Source organism: Polyodon spathula, chromosome 3 (assembly GCF_017654505.1).
Source record: "Polyodon spathula isolate WHYD16114869_AA chromosome 3, ASM1765450v1, whole genome shotgun sequence".
In the NCBI taxonomy this organism is placed as follows: domain Eukaryota; kingdom Metazoa; phylum Chordata; class Actinopteri; order Acipenseriformes; family Polyodontidae; genus Polyodon; species Polyodon spathula.
Window position 1 is genome coordinate 43,933,119 of NC_054536.1, and position 20,852 is coordinate 43,953,970.

Consider the following 20,852-nt stretch of genomic DNA (forward strand, 5'->3'; position numbering starts at 1 on the left):
AGCTGCTGGATTTTTCTAGCCTGTTTATAATTGCCTATGAAAAGCAGCCCAATCAGTGGCTTCACGTTTGTTTATCCTACAGTGATAGGGGTGTCATTGCAGTTGAAACTGCCTTGTACTATATTTTTGCTAGTGCTGGGCAGTCCCGTCAAAAGTCCCTTTTTTTGCTCTGGTTGGAAAACTAGTCCTTAGCGAATCGCAATACACTGGTTTGTTTTTTTTTTTTTATTTATTTTTTTTTATTTTAGGAATCGCAAATACATTTAGGTGTTTTACAATCTGTATACTAAGTCTTATACTTTTATCTAGTTTCACTAAAGGGTTAGTGACACCGAATATGTCAATACGTATCTCACAGCTATACTAATATCAACAGAAATGTGTAATTCACTGAAATGATTAGAAACAGCTGATACAAAGGAGGAAGCAATTGATACATACACTGGTTGAAATCAGTTTTGGGGGACACAGATTTAATAAATATGTTTTTCAATTTTTTTTTTTTTATTGTCTTGATCAAAACCAATCATTTTAATAGCAAAAAGTGATGCTGTTTTTTTTTTTTAATTTGTATGCGAAAACTAATATCTGATACACTATCATGCATACATATGGCAACATATAAATGTATAGCAACACATCAAAAATATCTATAAACTATAAAAGAGAACACATCTAAACTTTAAATCTCACCTTGTTTATCCTGGATAACAGGCTACAGCAACTTGCAACAACAAAGGGTGGTTCTGTATCCCGTATGATACTGTGGGTCAAATGGCAACAGTGTTTACTGATGAGTAATGCTGTGTTGTGTAAATGATTTACCTTCAAAGTTGTTCTGCTTAGTTATGTCTCACTGTTTAAATACAGTCACCCAAAACATATTTATTTATTTTCTCAATGTATTTCTAATAAAACTACATGCAATTTTATTTTTTAAAAAGTTCCTACCTCAAAGTTTACCAAGGTAAATGTTTTATGTAATTTGTTATACATTTGTATCAAATACAAAACAGTGACAGATCTCCCAAAAACTTGTAAAACTGCTAAAACTAAAAAAAAAAAACAATGTACTTTAGAAGATGGCTTAATATACTATAGAGTGCCAATATGTAGATCCATCTCTGTTTAGATCATGCCAGTAGACCCCAGTTTATTACATATCATGAAGATATACAGAGCAGAAACTCATGGCACAAGCATTGATAGAATCCTTATGCCATGACTATGACAAGGCTAGATGGAACCAGACTGACAAAGATGACCCCTAAGCTACTTTCTGAATGACCAATAGGTAGATCCCAAGAGGCAAGGAGCTGAAGTAGAACAGACCCAACAACCAAACTAGTATCTGTGTCAATATCTGGCAAATCAAAGAAATGCAGTTCCACGAGGTCCAACGGCGAGATGTTGAGGTAAAGTAGTCTAAACTAGATGGTCTGTAAACTCCCACAGCAGTGGCATTCAAGCCCTGAGACAGAGGGAGCTCCCTTTGGAGTTCCATGATGGTAATGACCAGGCAGTTTTGAAGAGCTGTTTGAAAGGTTCACAAAGGAGGTAAGTCAGCTGAGTTCAGCCGAGTTCCCTTGCAAATTTCTCTTGGTCCTCACCCCAAGACTCGGAGTGAACACAATGTTGTGGTCATTGGGAAGGCTATTCACTGCTTTATCAGGCAGACTAGTCTCATATCAACAAAAAGGGCAGATGATGCCATTCTGTGGAGATTCCCAGAGGTCAATGATCTTGTACAGGCACTTGTACAAGATTAAACAAGAAATTCTGAGACTACGTCCTGGGTGAGCTAGAGGAAGGACAGACCATCCCAGAGTAGCAAGAGTATGCACAGATCACTGAAAATCTCTTCACACACTATCTTTGCTTTGGTTTGCAGCTATATTGGAGTATGCAGCAAATAATGAGCAGTTCCAATTCAAAAGCCTTTCATGCTTTTTGTTTTGAGAGATTTAAAAAAAAGTGTTTTGTTAACTCTGTGTTGGTAATAAACAAGAGCACAAAACTTGTTTTGTAAATCAGCTGCTGGATTTTTCTAGCCTCTTATTATTGCCTATGAAAAGCAGCTCAATTAGTGGCTTCACATATGTTTATGCTACAGTGTCAAGGGTGTCATTGCAATTGAAACTGCCTTGTGCTATATTTTTACTAGTGCTGAACCCTATATGGGGATACAGATTTATAAAACATGTTTTTCTACCCAAAGGAAAACAGTTTTACCATCTAGTGTGTGTAGAATATCTCCAGTTACCAAAATGCTCTTAATTGTCTAAAGTGGAGACAATCATCTCATAATTCCTGTTGATTTTATATAATATTCTTTTTTGACCTGTATAATTGCACCTTTAAAGGTGGAACAAGCAGCTTTAAATCTTATACAACATGGTGGTGCAATATATACATATGTATAGACACACATACACACACAACATCAAAAGAAATATATCACTTATATTGGGATAAAATTCACTAGATGTGATTGAAAAATGACAAACTCTGTTTTAGAACAGGTGCTGTGACTTTTTATTGTGCTGATTAACAAATGACATCACAAGGATGCTGCAAAATGATCTGTCAATCTTGGGCAGGTGTTGTGACTCTTGGTCTCCCAGTTCATGGCTGTCATTGACAGAGTGTGTCTGGTTATAGCATCTCCCCAGGTTTGAAATTGTTGGATGTGAGCACCCAAGATGGCAAGCCACAGTATGTTGCCCTAGTCCAGTCTCCAACATGCCGATTGCATAAGGTGCTGGTCTCTTGACAGACATGGCATATTTGGTTATTTCTGTGATTTTCTTTATTGCTTTTATTCAAGCTTGCAATTCAAAATCACTCCATATCCAGTGTCCAATCAACTGTCTCACTAATTAGGTGATTAAGTGCATATGCTTGAGTCATAGTCACTTAAGCATGTCATGGTCAAGGGTGAATGATCAAAAATAAATGTTAGAATAGTGATAAGTTTATTTTGATGCTCGGTATGTGTGTGTGTGTGTGTGTGTGTGTGTGTGTGTGTGTGTGTAATATATATATATATATATATATATATATATATATATATATATATATATATATATATATACACACACACACACAGTGCCTTGCAAAAGTATTCAGACCCCTGACCAGTTCTCTCATATTACTGAATTACAAATGGTACATTGAAATTTCGTTCTGTTTGATATTTTATTTTTAAACACTGAAACTCAGAATCAATTATTGTAAGGTGACATTGGTTTTATGTTGGGAAATATTTTTAAGAAAAATAAAAAACTGAAATATCTTGCTTGCATAAGTATTCAACCCCCACACATTAATATTTGGTAGTGCCACCTTTCACTGCAATAACAGCTTTAAATCATTTGGGGTAAGTATGTACCAGCTTTGCACACAGTGTCGGAGTGATTTTGGCCCATTCTTCTTGGCAGATTTGCTCCAGGTTGTTCAGGTTGGTTGGACAATGCTTGTGGACCGCAATTTTCAAATAGTGCCACAGATTCTCAATGGGATTGAGATCAGGACTTTAACTGGGATACTGTAGGACATTCACCTTTTTGATTCTCTTGCAGTATTTTCCAGTATTTTGCTCCATCCATTCATCCTTCAATTGTAACAAGATGCCCAATCCCTGCTGATGAGAAGCATTCCCATAGCATGATGCTGCCACCACCATACTTCACTGTAGGGATGGTGTGTCTTGAGGCATGGGCAGTGTTAGGTTTGCGCCACACATAGCACTTTGAGTTTTGGCCAAAAAGCTCTATCTTGGTCTCATCTGATCACAAAACCTTTTCCCACATCGCAGCTGGGTCACACATGTTTACTGGCAAACTCCAGACCTGCTTTCAGATGGTGTTTTTTTGAGTAACTGCTTCTTTCTTGCCACCCTCCCATGCAGAGCTCTTGATATGGTTGACTGGTGCACCATTACGCCACTCCCAGCCACTGAACTCTGTAGCTCCTTCAAAGTGATTGTTGGCCTCTCTGTGGCTTCTCTCACAAGTCTCCTTCTTGTTTGAGCACTGAATTTTGAGGAACAGCCTTTTCTTGGCAGTGCCTGGGTGGTGTGATGCAGCTTCCACTTCCTGATTATTGATCCAACTGTGCTCACTGGGATATCCAAACACTTGGATATTATTTTGTACCCTTTCCCTAATCTATGCATTTGTATTACTTCATCTCTAACTTCTGTAGAATGCTCTTTGGTCTTCATTTTCCTTCAGATTCACAGCCTTACCAATGACCCTTCAACAGTGGGGCTTTTATCCTGAAAATGTGACAGCAACTTTATTGGTTCAGAGGTGGATGCCAATGATAAGGTAATTGTGTCCTCGTTAGGGCAATTTCTTTCATGGGCAATACAAGGATGGGCAATACTTAAAGATAATATTCTTAAGGAATAGAAAGAAGACAAGTGGCAGATTGACAGCAGTACTGTTGATTTGATGGATAACGACACCTGTACATTTTGCCAGTTCTGCTGTCAATTCCACGCTTGTCTTCTCTCTATTCCTTAAGGATTTAATAATTTTACAACAGCAACAATCATACCTAGTAGCCTGTCTGACCATCAGACCACCAGTCTCGCTTTTATGTGTAGATTTAAAAATGATTTCAAAAAGTCTCGTGAACAGACTCAAGGACTGTCTAAATGATATAATTCACCACGACCAGACATACTGTGTCCCTAAAAGGTCAAATTTTAACATCTTGTTTTTAATAAGATACTTTTTAAGTTGGACTAAAATGGATGATTTTAATATGAGGCTGGTCTCCCTGGATGAGGAAAAAGTCTTTGATCGGGTCAACCACCATAACCTTTTTAAAGCCCTGGGAGACTTTGGCTTTGGCCCTCGTTTTGTTAACCAAGTTAAACTTTTATACAGCAATGTTTTTATTGTTTATAAATTAACAGTGGGATAAGCCATTATTTTCCAGCGTGCAGGGGAATCAGACAAGGTTGCTGCCTGTCAGGCATGCTGTACTCCCTGTTCATGCATCTGCAGCGTCAGCTGAGGAGCAGGTTGTCGGGCTGGACCGTGCCCTGCTCCTTTCCTCCTGTAGCAGTGAAGGTGTCCACTTATGCTGACGATGTGAATGTGATTATCCATACTAACCAGAATGTCTAGGTATTACAACAGAGCCTTGAGATGTTCCAGGGGGCATTGTTAGCCAAAATCAACTGGGCCAAGTGTGACACTTTCCTGTCAGGCAGTTGGCAAGAAAGCGGCACTCCTGTTTTGCCTCAGGCGCTGAGGTGGGAGAAGATGGGGTTGAAAGTTCTTGTTGTTTATCTGGGAACTGACTCTTATATGGAACAAAACTGGGACAGCCTGGTAGACAAGGTGAGAGGGTGGCTTCAGAGTTGGCAAGGGCTGCTGTCTCGTCTGTCTTGGAGAGGGAGGATACTGTTAATTAACAACCTGGCTGCCTCCATGCTTTGGCACAGATTAATGTGCCTGGAACCTCCCCAGGGGTTGGTAAAGGACATTCAGAAGATGTATGTGTATTTTTTGGGGGGTGGGAGGCACTGGCTGAAGCCAGCCATGCTGTCCCTCCCCCAAGATGAAGGCGGATTAGGGTTGGTTGACATTGCCAGCAGGGTATCAGCCTTCAGAATGATGGCGGTGCAGAGACACCTGTACATTGGAGCGGAAGTTGGCCTGCTTTTTTCCCTCAACAATGTTGGAGGGCTGTGTTTAGGGAAACATGTTTTTTTTTTTTTATATCGACCACAGCATTCTGAGCAGTTCCAACTTTTTTTATGCAAATGTGTAAAAAATTTGGAAGAATATTGAAAGTACAAAAGTGACTAGACTAGCCAGTGCTTGTTGGAGGAGCCTCTCTTTAGCTCACTCCTCCCAGCACCTTGCCTCCATTCAGAGGCACTGTGGACCAGGTTTGACCCACCTAATGCCTCCTGGGCTTTCTCACTGGTTCAATGCTGCTGAACTGGGTGGCAGGCTGGGCTGCCTGCGAGAGACAGGTTGACAAGGTGCCGTCTGCCGATCAGAGGCTATCTCTTCCCAGGGGTTAAAAAAGAAAATGAGAGGGAGAAAATGGACCAAGGACAGGGGCAGAGTGAAGACATATTTTTCAGCGCCGCTGCTGTCTCCTTGTGAGGAGCAGGAGGAGGCGGAATAGAGTGGAAAACTAATGAGATTGCAAAATGTTAAAAATAGGGTTTCCACATGACAGATAGCAAAGAATGTTATAAACCCTTAAACACTTAAGAGGAGTGGCAGACTCTAAGTGGAGAAACCATCTGTCTGTAGGGGAGGAGAGCACACCGGTGTGGAGGGTGCTATATAAACCCCTACTGGATAAGATTTGGTGGGGGATGGGAGGAGGGGACCTGCAGTGGAGGCTCCTGCATGGGATTTTAACCACAGCGAAGTTCCTGCACAGAGTGGACCCAGCATCAGCCCTGTGCAGTTTCTGTGGTCAGGAGGAGCCAGTGTTTCATACATACGGAGACTGTGTGAGACTGAAGCTGCTGCTTCACCTCTTGACGAAGCTGCTGAAGGGGCTAGGGGTCGCATTCACGAAACAACTTTTTATTTTAGCACCGCCTATAGGCCAGGCAAAACTGGTCAGTGTAAAATCTTGCAAGAAGCAGCTGTCTGTGCGGTCAGGCTGCTGAGAGTGTTTGCGGCCAGTTGGTTAATTTCACCTACTTTAACTTGGTTAATAATGTAGAGGGCTTTCAGGAGAGGTGGTGTGTGGGAGACACACTCTGCTCTGTGAGCGGGGAGGGAGAGATCACCGTACTCTTTCAAAAATCCTCACCCTAAATTATTAATGTCTGTTTTTCAATTTCTGAATTTAAATTTGTAGGTTTTTTATATTGTTTTAGTCGTACTGTTTCTGTTATTTTACTGTGGTTGCTGGGTAGACTTCTGCTGATCCCAGAGACAGAGTTTGTACTTTTAATTGTATTTCGTTTTTCTTTGTTTGTTGTGTAATGGTTTTTTAACCATTGCATGGAATGAAGGACAGTTAAAAGTATAAAAAAAAAAAAGAAAAAAAGTCTCTCGCTCTCTCTCAATTCAATGATGATTTATTGGCACAACTACAGTAGAATTACTGCCAAAGCAATTACAAAATAAATACAAATGTGAATAAAAACAGCATATCAAATTATTGCAGAAAATACATCTTCTAAAAAGAGACATAAATATTAAGGTACTTGTTTGTCATCAAGAAGCCTTTCCATTTTCTATACTGCACATTTTAACTACAAACTACTTGCAATCTGCATTAAGTTCTTTTTTTTTTTTTTTTAATAACACTGCTGAGGAGCACAAGAGTTATCAGCAATGATACAATACAAATCTGTAGAAGCAATTTACAGAACCACTTCAATAAGTTGTCTAAAACTTAAACTACAAATAAAACAGTTGTTTTTTTTTTCCCCCACAGTAGAAGGAATAAGTATAATAACTGCTGCCCAACTGTATATGAACAATTAATCCACATTTTTTTTTAAATTTAGGCTCAGGAAAACTACACAAGAAGATACACAAATGTGTTTTTAGGAACTTTCCTATGGTGCAATGCTGTCTATGCAGGGTTTCCCAATCCTGGTCCTGGGGGACCCCTGTGTCGTCTGAATTTTCATTCCAACCGTGTTCTCAATTACTTAATCAAACCCTTAACTGAACTATGCATTATCTTAAAATTAGACCTTTTTCATTGTTTTCAGCTTTTAAACAGAGATTTCAAATTAGCTATACAATTGTATAAGTAACTTGAAATCAATAACTTTTTAGCAGCTGAGAACAGTTAAAAATGTCTAATTAAGCATTTTATTGGTTCAATTAAGGGTTTGATTAAGTAATTGAGAACTCAGTTGGAATGAAAACCACCAGACACAGGGGTCCCCTAGGACCAGGACTGAGAAATTACTTGTTCGATCTCTTTCTGTGAAATGAATAACTAAATAAGAAATAGTCCATGCAGGGTAGAGAATCTCTTAATGTGTATCTCAACTTAAGGGCAGCAGGTACTGCACATTTCACAAACAAGCTTGTGCAATTACAGTTTACAGCAATGAGAACTGGGAGAGAACTCCAGTCCAACATAATCTCATGTGATGATGTTGGGAGCCTATGTGACATTGACACTTATCATAGGCTAATTCACAAACATTCACCTCCGGATCCATAGTATTGAATCAAGCTCAAGTCACAGATTAACCCCATTGGACATTAGTCTCCATCGAAAAATGCGATCTGGGCAAAGCTCTGTGTTTTAGTGTTTGTCCACAATTACTGTACCAAATCTGGTACTGTATGGCTCAGGTGACACCATGCATCACCAGTGAGGCCGAAATGATACATTGACATTTAAAAATAAGATTTGGTTTCTTTTTGGCAAAAAAATAAATGAACAGCCCTAGCTCTGTTTTGTTTTGTTTTTTGCTTACAAACAATAACATGCTGGAAACCAGTAGCTATTTAAATTGATTCACTCAGACTGTAAATGTTATTAATCGTAACATTTTACATTTCTACTAAAGATGAGGAAGTTGTCCCTTTCATTTTAGTTGTGCTTAAAAGTGACTTATATTGTTAAAGTGGTTATACATAATAAGAAACGATGCTCTTTTTTACCTGACAGCACAGCGGTGTGGACCTCCCTCCCTGTGCAGATCAGGAAGGCAAACCTTTACTTCACAAAAAGTGATTGTCTCTGTCACCATGGTAACAGATAGAAACGTGCTTTCTTTAGACTTATCTCCTGTTATTTGACAAAAAAAACCCTGTCATCATCAGCAGAAGCACTCAAGATTCCAATTGCAGTTTCTAATGCAAATTACAGGGAGCTGGTTTAGGTCTGCATAATAACTTGTGCCTTTGTTCAGTTGGGTTTTAAATTACCTAGTGCTTACAAACCAAAACCTGAGAGGACAAAGCTAGTAAGAGACTCAGTTTCCAATGTCACACCCGAGCCTCAGTGCTCGTTTGTTCATAGCAGTAAGTCTTAGAACATGGTCTGTCCCAGCTGGAGTGTAATCTGATTCTGTCATGCTTCCCGCATCAACCTGTATGCTGTGCCTTAGAGGGTAGTGTATCAGTAAACTATGCAGACATGCTGTTCTATTTATATTAACACTGGCTTCTCCACAGGAAAACAATAGGACTGTGTGGTAACATGAACTTAACCTGGACCTAAAATACTTGCTTAATCTATAGAGGATTTGGTAGAAATATAGATGTCATATTGATCTTAAAGGGTACTAAACAAAATACCATATTGACCATATTTTTACACTATCAGACCGATAAATTCTGTCTTAAAAAAGTGATATCCAAGGCCTAAAAATTGTTCTTACCTCTTTTATAGGGTATGTGACAGGCTGGCGTGAGCGGTGACATCAGGCCAGAATGGAGGAAGCAAAACCAACAGGCAGTACTGCAGTTCAAAGACACGGCGTGCACCATTTATTAAAAACAAAAATAAAATATTAAAAAAAAAACTGCTCACAGAGCACAAAAATAAAAAATTAAACAAAACAAATCTCAAACACAATAATATGATCAGGCTGGGCAATAGCCTTCACTGATCTACTTTTTAGTTTTCTCGCTCTCCCGATCTCCACTTCTGAACACCCACACCGACTACAGAGAGCTGCAGGCTTTTATGCAGGTGACCATCTCCCGATTAGTAATAAACAATTGATTAACAGGGAGATGGCACCTTCTGCACAAGCTTTTTAATTGTGGATGGGACTTCCCATCCACGCTACAAAACAAACGCGGCTACGCCGTCATAAGTACATTAAAAAACATATGACGTTCGCCAACATTTATGTACATAATAAACACAAACAAATAAATCATAATACAAAACACATAATAAACTGCACAGGGGCGGAGGGGGAAACCCTGTTCTAAAAATAAATACTGTACAGCGCTGCTCGTCCTGTTTCAGGGTAAGAAAATGATAACTCCACTCTGTTGTGCAGAAGATCTTGTGGTCCTTCTTTGCTTTTTCAAGATATGAAGATTTTTAAAATACAACCCCAGAAAATAAAAACTATGGTTCCTGGAACCTAATGGTTTGTCATTTTTGTGTCAGGTGTTCAGCAATCTTCTATGGTACAAAGTTGGCTGCATGTTGCATTTGAATAGTTTTCAAATACAGTACTTATAATAAACAAATTAATAAAGTACCAGTTTTTGAGGGTTTCTTATGTCAAAGAAACTATTCTTTTGTAAACATGTATGACTCACATCTGCCATATACAAAACAATACTACATCATCAAGTCTCATTGCATGTATACATGCAAAAACAAAATTTACTATTTCACATAGAAGAAATCATTTTTGCTAAATTGTTACCTGCTAATATGGGCTTTACTATTTTAGACCTAACCTTTTTATTTAGCAGACGCCTTTATCCAAGGCGACTTACAGAGACTGGGGTGTCTGAACTATGCATCAGCTGCAGAGTCACTTACAACAACGTTAAACAAAGACGGAGCACAAGGAGGTTAAGTGACTTGCTGAGATTCACACAGTGAGTCAGTGAGTGAGCCAGGATTTGAACCAGGGACCTGGCCTTTTTCTGTAACCACTGGACCACACAGCCTCCTATGGAGACCCATGTTCTCTGTGGCTGTATAGACTGTATTTCCATTTTGAAAAAATAAATACCTGAAATAAAAAAGTTACATTCAGCACATAGCAAATATACATAAAACACCTTGGGTAATTTATGTTAAACTCTGCCAAATGGATTTTGATCTAATACAGTAAACATAAAAAAAGTGACATTTATCACACACAAAAGAACATTTTTTTTTTCAAATCCCACTTTTGCCACTACTGACTCACTGTGTGTCCCTGAGCAAGTCACTTAACCTCCTTGTGCTCCATCCTGAGGATGAGATGTTAAATCAATGTCCTATTGTAAGTGACTCAGCCTAATTTTGTCAAATGCTTTGTGATGGTGGTCCAATATAAAAGGTCCTACATAAAGATATTATTATTATTATTATTATTATTATTATTATTATTATTATTATTATTAAATATATAATGATCTTCACTGCACCTATCAGTGCTTCACAATGCTTTCCTTCACAATTTACTAATCTATGCTATGGTTTTATTAGGTCACCATGTAAACCAAGGGTTTCCAACCGTGGTCCTGGAGAGCCCCTGTCTAGCAGGTTTTATAGGTGTCTTTACATCTCCAGTGGCTAAAGATCTGGAACACCTGTTAATCTTGACTAATTAATCCAATAATTGGTTCAGTTAAGTAATTGAGAGATTGGTTGGAGCAAAAATCAACAGCCACAGTAGCCCTGCAAGACCAGGGTTGGAGACCCCTGATGTAAACAGACATGCAAACATATTCTAAATATTACAAATGGCATTCATGATTTCTAAAGTCTTGTGAACAGTAGATACATAAGAGCAAACACTACAAAGAAATCTTCTGTATTAAAAGAAATAGCTGGAAATTCATGTTTGGTGTTAATACAAAACACAACACAACTGTGACACCTAGTGTTTCAAATGCATGTCCTATTATTTATTCAGGCAAGGCTAGTGTTGAATGTAGCAAGCATCTGGAATGAACTAATTTGAAAATTGAAAATGACATTTAAACCACTTTTACATATCCTCTGTAATTAAGCTCTTAGGAAACTGCTCAAAGAAAGTGGAACTATGTGTATGCTAATGCTAGGTCTGAATTGGTCCATTAAGCTTAACTTTCATATCTACACTGTTTGAAACTATGTAAAACTTACTAAATTTAACTGCCATGCATGTATCTTGTGCCATATTGTCATGGTTAATAGACCATCAGGACATGATCTTTAGAATTTCCCGTTGATTCACAAAACATGAGGGGAAGTGTATATGTATGGTAAATTGTGAGACAGGTGCATGACAGGACTACCAATAGTGCTGTAATATGAATCTGTGTCCTAGCATAACTTTGTGGTAAGGAATTGCAGATGTTCAATGGCACAATACAGTCTTTTGCAAGGGAGGAAGGGGTGATGGGCCGGTCGGTATTACCATTCATAGTAATATGGATAGAGGGAATGGGAGCACTTTAAGAACAGGTGAGGGACTGTGTGATACAAAACAAGATGTTGAAAGCATTGAGTTTAACACCCATTGCTCCAATTGAGGTATCCACTGACTCAGCTAGCATTAGTAAAAGATGGGATAAATGGCTGAACACTTTTAAATTTTGTATTATTGTTTCAGGAATTACAGATACAATGCAGAAAAGAGCTTCGTTATTGCATACAGGAGGAAGTGACCTCCAGGATGTTTTTACTATGCTAGAAAATAAAGGAGAGAAGAAAGATCTCGATGTGGCTGTTACCAGGCTCAGAGTATTTCAGGCTCTTACCAGACTCAGATCATTGCAGACCACAGTGGAGAATTGAGTGATTAGCTTGTAAGCAGATTAAAACAGTTAAGCAGTACTTGTGATTTTGGAGCACTCCGGGGTGATTTTATACGTGATCAGGTCATTGATAAATGCAATTCCAACACACTGAGAAGACATTTGCTGCGTGAGAGGGATCTTGCACTTAAACGTTTGCAAGACATCGTTAAATCAGCGGAAGCTGCAGATCAGCAAGCAGCTAGAATGTACAATTTACCTTTAGTTCCTTAGCCATTCCAGTGTAGCTTTGGGTCATTGTCATGCTGAAAGGTGAACTTCCGTCCCAGTTTCAGCTTTCATGCAGAGGGCAGCACGTTTTAGTCTATGACTTCTCTGTACTTTGCTCCATTCATTTCCGCTTATATCCAGACACGTGCCCTTGCTGATGAGAAACATCCCTATAACATGATGCTGTCACCACCATGCTTCACAGCAGGGATGATGTTCTTTGGGTGATCCGCTCTGTTTGGTTTGTGCCAAACATAACGCTTTGCATTTAGGCCAAAAAGTTCAATTTTATTTTCATCAGACCACAAAACTTTTTGCCATATGGCTACAGAATCTCCTGAGTGTTTTTTTTGCATGCAAGATTTGTAGAGTTGCTATTGGCCTCTTGGTAGCTTCTCTGATCAGTCTCCTTCTTGCTCAGTCATCGTTTGGAGAGACGGCTTGATCTAGGCAGGGTCTTGGTGGTGCCAAACACCTTCCACTTCTTAATAATCGTTTTGACCGTGCTCCAAGGGATATTCAAGGGATCTGATATTTTTTTACACTCATCTCCTGATCTGTGCCTTTCAACAACTTTGTGCCTGAGTTCTTTTGAAAGCGCCTTGGTGCTTTGACATGCACTACCTAGCAGAGGGAACCTACAGGAAATCATGTGAGTAGCTAAAATTTAACACAGATGGAGGCCACTTATCTTGGTGTGTGATATTGAAGGTGATTGGTTACACCTGACCTAATTTAGGATTGCTGTTACAAGGAGGGTGGACACTTATCCAACCAAGCTATTTCAGTTTTTATTTTTAATTAATTTTCAACAAATTTCTAGAATATTTTTTTCACTTGGAAGTTGTGGGGTAGGATGCGTAGATAAATGATAAAATCACAACTATTTGAATGCATTTTACTAAGTTTACTGGCTAAAAACACACAGTTTACCAAAAAGCAAAAAGGATCACTTAGTTACCTTTCAGTGACAGCTCGGCAACAGGGTACACCTCCTGTTTCTTTCTACTCGGCCTTCCAGTGCAGACTGACTGCACCTCTTAAATACCCTGCACCCGGTTCTAATTTACAGTTACTTCCAGGTGCAGGGATAATTTAAAAGAATTTAACCAAACGTGCATACGCACATGTTTTTTTTTGGCAGGGAGGAATTTAACCCTCTCTCCCTGCTCACTATATATATATATATATATATATATATATATATATATATATATATATATATATATATATATGTGTGTGTGTGTGTGTGTGTGTGTGTGTGTGTATGTATGTGTAAATATGTCCATTAAAAAGCATCATAGCTCCTGAGCAATATATGAAAAAAGGGTCACATATTTCAATAAATTAATTGCATTTATCCTGTAGCCTTGCTGTAAGTCTCCATAGAGGCATGGTCAAACATTATATTCATCCACTGGGGGATTGATATGTCAGTTCTGTTTTTACAGTTTAATAACTGTTTTTTAGCAATTGTAAGGGATAGTCATTATTTATTTATTTATTTATTTATTTATTTTTAAGAAGGTCAAAGCATGAAAGATCACCTAGTAAACATAGTGCAGATGAAGCAGTGATGTCACACCCAAGAATACAAGATAGAGTGCTCAGTACCTTCTTCCAAAATGTTTCTATTATTGGATAGTACCACAATGCATGGACATAGCTGTCTATCTCATCTCTAAAACAGTTTCTGGAGGTCCGAAAGACCCATCAGAAACAGCCTCCTACTGGAAAAATGAATAAGGTTCACTTTAGCGTTCCTAGAGACTGAAAGACAATTGCTATATATTTTACCCCAAAAAACTCAACCATATGACAATTTAATATCCCTCATCCACTTATTAATGGGGATATCCACCTCCCCTTCATTGGATCTCAAGACAGAGTATATATTAGAAACAAATTGATTCATCCCTCTACATTTTAATACATTCTGAATCAGAGTGGAGGGGGGCATGAGTATCACCTTGGAAGATAGTTTGGTTTTTAAAGCCTCATTTGAAGATATTGAAAATAGAAGTTTTATGAAGACAAGCAGAGTTGCAGCCTATCAAATAATACAAAAATTGGTCACGGTTTATTTTAAGGGCTGTTCTTTTTGTTTATTACCTGTTAACAAACAGCTAATGAACATGTTAATGTACATTATTTATTTTCTGTTAACTGTTAATAATATATAATAAGCCAGCTAAAACTGCAAACACCAGAGCCTAGTGATGATCAATCAAACACCAGAGTCCTATGGATGATCACTATTCAGTCGATCATATGCTTGAAATGGGTTCAAATTGTTACCATAGTAATGTTTAGCAAATTAAACCAGGTTTATCCTTCACCTAAATCCTTTGAGTAGTGAGTTCTAAAATGCACTGCCGGTCCTACGGGAGTGAGTTTTTTTTTTTCTGTCTTCTGCATGCGCTTGGTTATTATGAGTACAGCATACAAACAAGCTGAAAGCTATATGTTTGTATGAATGTAATGAATACTAACGAAATACAAACAAATAATTTTTACCATAAATAAAACAAATATATATTTTTTTATTTTGCCATAGGGAAAGGTGTTGATTAAAAATAACACAATAAACAATAAAGTAGACAATAAACAATAAACAACTGGGTAAAACAACTAAAACAACACGTCCTAACAAAAAAAGGGCTGAATTAGAGGGAGAGAGCGAGCGACACGAATAAATCATATCAGGGTAAACATGTGGTGGGGGCGGAGTGAGAGAGAGTGTCTAATGCTTCAGCGTATGATACTCTTTGAAGCATGGAGAAATGCACTGAGCTTGGCGCCGCCTCTTTGCTAGATGCCTGTCACTTGATGTTGATGGTAAATATTCTTCACTTATGTCTTCATTGAAACACTTGCTGGCATCTGATTCAGTGAAAGAATTGTATGTATTTAAATTTAAATCTGAATCTGAATTCTGTATTATTTCTAATACGTCTCACTAAGCAATTTTTGCCAGTTTCAGACATTGCTGACATTTTTGTGGTGGTTAATTGTATGTAATTCAGTCAATATTTGGCAGAGGGTGCAAGAGACCAATAAAAGGTGTTACAGAAACCTAGTGTTACAATATGTTGTTATCAGGAGTTTTGTAGGCTCAGTAATTCAAGTTTAAAGTTGCAGAGCGTACCAGTACGTTCATACTCCCTGGGGACCAGAGAGCAGTGAACATACCGGTATGTTCATACTACTCAAAGGGTTAACCTTAACCTTAACCTTACCCTTACCCTTACCCTTAACCTTAATCTTTACCTTAACCTTAACCTCAACCTCAACCTCAACCTCAACCTCAACCTCAACCTCAACCTCAACCCTAACCCTTACTTAAAAATTAACAATGTTTGTTGATAGTAAATTAACTAAAAAAACGGCTCTTAAAATAAAGCATGACCAAAAAAATTCCCATTCTCAAAAGGATGGTTTAGATGGGAAATACCTTTTTGCCTCCAGGAGAAACACCTGCTATCTGAAAATCAGGATTGTGCCAAATGGGAGAGCATTGATAGCATGTTTAATTTAATAAATTTATAGGCTTTTAACCATGTATTCTGGCTTTAGGCTTGTCAGATCGAAGGTTGCTCATACGTCCACAGAATGTCCATGCTGTGTGGGGACTCGCTGCGGTGAGGAGAAAAAACATAATTGGAGACCATAGCCATTAATTTAGGCGGACCATTTCCTTCGGGAGAGTACCTGTTAGTCATAGTAAATTATTACTCTTGATGGGTGGGTGTTGGAATTCTGCAAAAGATCACAGCATCAGTTGATATTGACAGTCTCCACTTTTGCATCATGTGGTTTACTAGAAACCATCGTCACGGATAATGGAACTCAGTTTGTGTCCAGTGAATTCAGAGTATTTGAAAAACAATTTCATTCACCCTAGACCTGAAACATCATATTGGTCACAGGCAAATGATGAGGTGGAAAGGCAAAACAGAACAGTTTCCAAGGCAATTCGCATAGCACATGCTGAAGGCAAGGACTGGAAAAAAACTGCCCACTTTCCTTTTAGCATACAGAAGTACATCACACACAATTACTTTTGTTTAATCGTCAGCTGAGAATGAAATTGCCACAGTTGTCTATACAATGTAACCAAGCAACTGCAGACACAGCTGTAAGAGATATCGATTTCCACAAGTAAATGAAAGGGAAATAACATGCACGGGCATTGGAAAGAAGTTTATAGTCACGTTCAACCCAAAAGCAAAAAGCTTTTCCACAAAATTTGAACAGCAACCATAGTTGATTGTCAGGAAACATGGAAACAGTTACACTCTGGAAGGAAGGGAGGGGGACAGATTCGAAGGAATGTTTCTCAGATTAAAAAGTGGATTAAACCGATATCTAACTGTTCTAGAGAGGTAGCCGAGATGACAGTGTTCTGGGATGGATCAGAAGTCAGACTGAAAGGCAAGATGGGACAAATAGTCAGCTGGAACACCAACAAAATCCCGACTCAGCAAGGAACATGACCCCTTCTTCTCATAGTAATAATCCTACAACCTATGCACCAATACATACATGCATACATATTCACAATAACACACCACATAAAATATAAAATATGCACAGGGGCGGGGTGTACCCCGCCACATATACCCCCCCCCCCCCCCCCCCCCCTTGTGCAAAGCACACATGGCCTCAAAGGCCACCTCCCCCATTAAAATCCCCAAAGTCTCAGGGGTACTCCTGGGCCAAGAGCAGAGGATTTAATTCAACCCTTGGAGGAAATGTTGACAGTGGCAATGCTGACAGTGCACCAGCTTGCTCCTCCAGCAGTGGTAATTCTGACAGCGGAAATGCTACCAGTGACACCACTGGCAACAAAAATGCTGACACCGGGGTGTCACACTCCGGCAGCGGAAATACTGTTTGGGCCAGTGCTGGCAGTGGCAATGCGCCAGACAAGCGAGGCACCATGGAGCCCCTCCTTCCATTAATTCCCATTGGTAAGCATGACACCTATCCATATATTCCTCTACTTTCTCCAACAAAAAATACTCTTTAAAAGAGTTATTTGCTAGCTTTCTCTCTATCTGTCCAATCGTTTACAGTTGCCATCATTTCGAATTGCTTTAAAAAGTCTCGCCAGTCAGCCTTACCATCGTACTGCAGATGGCTGTAGTAGGCCCCTTTGTTGACATCCTGCTGCAGGGCGTGTGTGTCCTGTGGTGACGTTGCCTCTTTCATAACACGCACTCGTGCTCCTCCCAACTCTATGTGCGATGATGTCCCTTCAGATGGCTGATGAACTTCCTTCTTCCTCTACCATGATGACGCAGTGCCCCTCTGCCTGCGGGGCAGTCTGTCATTCTTCCAGCCCCGCCATCTTGATCCCTCATTTCTCTTCGGCCCAAGGGTTCTTGCTTCTCTCTCCCCACGCAGCGCCTGTTCTCTGGTCACGCCTGACCCTCAGCTCAGCTACCAGCTCTTCTAGTCTGGCTCGCAGCTCATCTCCTCTCATCTCTCTTCTGTCCTCCGTCTTCTCCCTCTACTTCTGCTTTACCCCACATGGAAGGCGCTGTACAAATCCCACTTCTGAAACACCAATGTAGCATTCTACGCTATGAAGGTGAGACAGACTCAGGGGAGACCAGATGGAATTCTAACTCTAATTCTTATTCCTCCTCAATAAAAACAAACAATAATGAATCCCTGTTTGGGCCAGGGTTCATGACAAAATAATAAACAGCTTCAAAGGCATACACTCACTCAATCTATCGCTCCATCTCTCACAGTCGACTCACTCCACTCAGCAGTCACATGCATTGTCCCGCTCGCAGCAATCCCCCCCCCCCCTTACATTTAACTTCCGGGGGACCCGCCCACTCTGTCATGTTCACAAGCAAAATTAGTGCAAGATAGAAATGTGTAGTTCATTTGAGATTTGAGTTAGGACTTACAATAGTTTGCACTGGTGGGGTTCCTGTAGTTAAACTAGGCACAGACCATAATAACAGTGAGTAAGTTAGAGAATCAAAGAGCGATGGAGAATCCGCCATTACCTTAGTGCTCCTGTTTCTTGTGCTCCTCCAGATAGAGAAAGATATATATATATATATATATATATATATATATATATATATATATATATATATATATATATATATATATATATATATAAATAATTGTGTTCGTTTTGAAGCAGGACCCACATTAATCATTTCAACAAGTGCTATACTGGTAATATTATAGTATTACATTGCCTTTCAGTTACGTCTCCACCTTCTGACACATCTAAGATGCTCCAGTTTCTCTTTTATTCAGCAAACAAAATTACATTTCTTTTAAAACTGACTCAAAAAATGTTCATGAAGTTGGCTGTGCAGCCATTTTAATATACTGGTACTGTACTGAGAGTAATATTTGAAGTGAGCAGTATCGTGTACAGTTGGTCTTGTTCAAGCGCATCAGAATAATTGACATGCGACTTAAATTTGTGTAAATACAGGATTTAATTTATGGCCATCTTATACTGTAGACTTTAGTGCTTGTAGATATTTCTGAGGATTTTAAAATCATAGTTGAATTGATGGTTACTGCAGGGGTTCCCAAACTTAATTAGCGCACAGGTCTATGACAGTAGATTAACTAAGAAATATGAGTGTTGCAGCCCCCGTAAAATCATTTCACAGACACCTAAGGGTTCCCGCCCCCCGTTTGGGAACCACTTTATTATTGTATTTGACACCTAAAGTTTATCGTAGAGTGGCAATGCATATCTGAAGTCATTACTGAACAAAGTGCTTTCACAAATTTGATGTTCAAGCTATAAATTCCCCTCCTGGAAATCCCCTCAGTTTAGTCATTTTTTCTCAAATGATAAATCACTTTGAAAATAGTAAAGTGGAGATATGGTGCTATTTGTTGTAACCATGGGGAACACTGCTACTTTTGAAAAGAAAAACATTAAAGCTGCACCTTAATCTAAATTGAGAAATGATTATTATAATGATTGTGTGTTAAATACATTTTAACAACAAAGTCAGTAATCACTGCCATCTCAGCCAAGAAAAAGACTGCGCCGGCTAAAGGTGGAATGGGCTCTGTGGTGTCCTGCTTGTGAGGAATTTGGGCACCGGCAGGGAGTGGGCCAATGCGAAGACCCCCTCTGGAAGGGGAAGCCTATTATTGGGCTGAAGTGAGCACAGCAGAGGAATGGCTTCACTGGGAAGAAATACAACCCCAGCCACCTGCCCAAAATAGCCGGATGGAGGACGTGCTTCCATGGTGCCTCGTCTGTGCCGAGCCTGGGCACTACACCAGGTGCTGCCCCTTTCAGGGTGAAGTGGAGTTGCCACCTGCCCCTGTAAATATTTTGTAATAGTTTTTATATTAGAACTAATTATTCTTTTATAGTGTAATTTTTTACAGCAAACAAACTGAGAAGCTGGGTATGGTGCTTGAGCCAGGAATGCAAAGAGGACCTCTGCTTGTATGGGGGATGGGTGAATCTCAGAGATAACAGATTCAAAAGGAATTTCTTTGTGTAGGTTTGACTGAGTGACTAGGAAAGTGCCACAAGTACATAAGGTAGTGAGAGAAGGGGTCATGATTGACATCATTACAAAGGCATGCGTTGAAAGTTAGAAAACTGCATTGAATGTATTGCTCAGGGCTCAGTTTCAATCTCACTGTAGCCCAGAGTGTGTGACCCTATCCATTTAAAATTATTATTTTCTGAGCTATACTAATAAACATATATTTGACATTAATAATATTGTTTATCAGTTTTATTTTCCCAAACACCCCGAAGAGGAAGAAGGGGAGAAGTGGCCGTTCACAGAGGCGAGCCAAGAAGCCAGTGCCAGCTCCAGAGCATAGAGGGAGGAGCCACCGTTGCCACTGCTAGAATACCCCGCACCCTGCCAGCTACATGGCAGGAGGGCACTGGAGGTCTTGCATTGGTGCTCTACCTGCAGGAAGTGTGGGCACTTCACGGTAAACTGGCCCCTCTAGGAGATCGAGGAGGAGGAACAGTGGCTGGTGTGCCTTGCACATTGCCGGGCTGCCCAGTGCCACCATCACTGTCGGAGTGCCCCACAAAGGTATCAGCATTGCCGCTGCCAGCGCCACCACTACCAGAGTGCCCCCTGCCCTGAGGTCAGCATTGCCGCTGCCAGTGTCACCACTACCAGAGTGCCCCCCCCGCCCTGAGGTCAGCAT

At 39.7% G+C, this 20,852-nt stretch overlaps 1 pseudogene; it reads right to left on the reverse strand.

The window, feature by feature from the left end:
• Window positions 1-1,163: 1,163 nt before the first annotated feature.
• On the reverse strand, window positions 1,164-20,852 carry LOC121309006 (annotated as a pseudogene).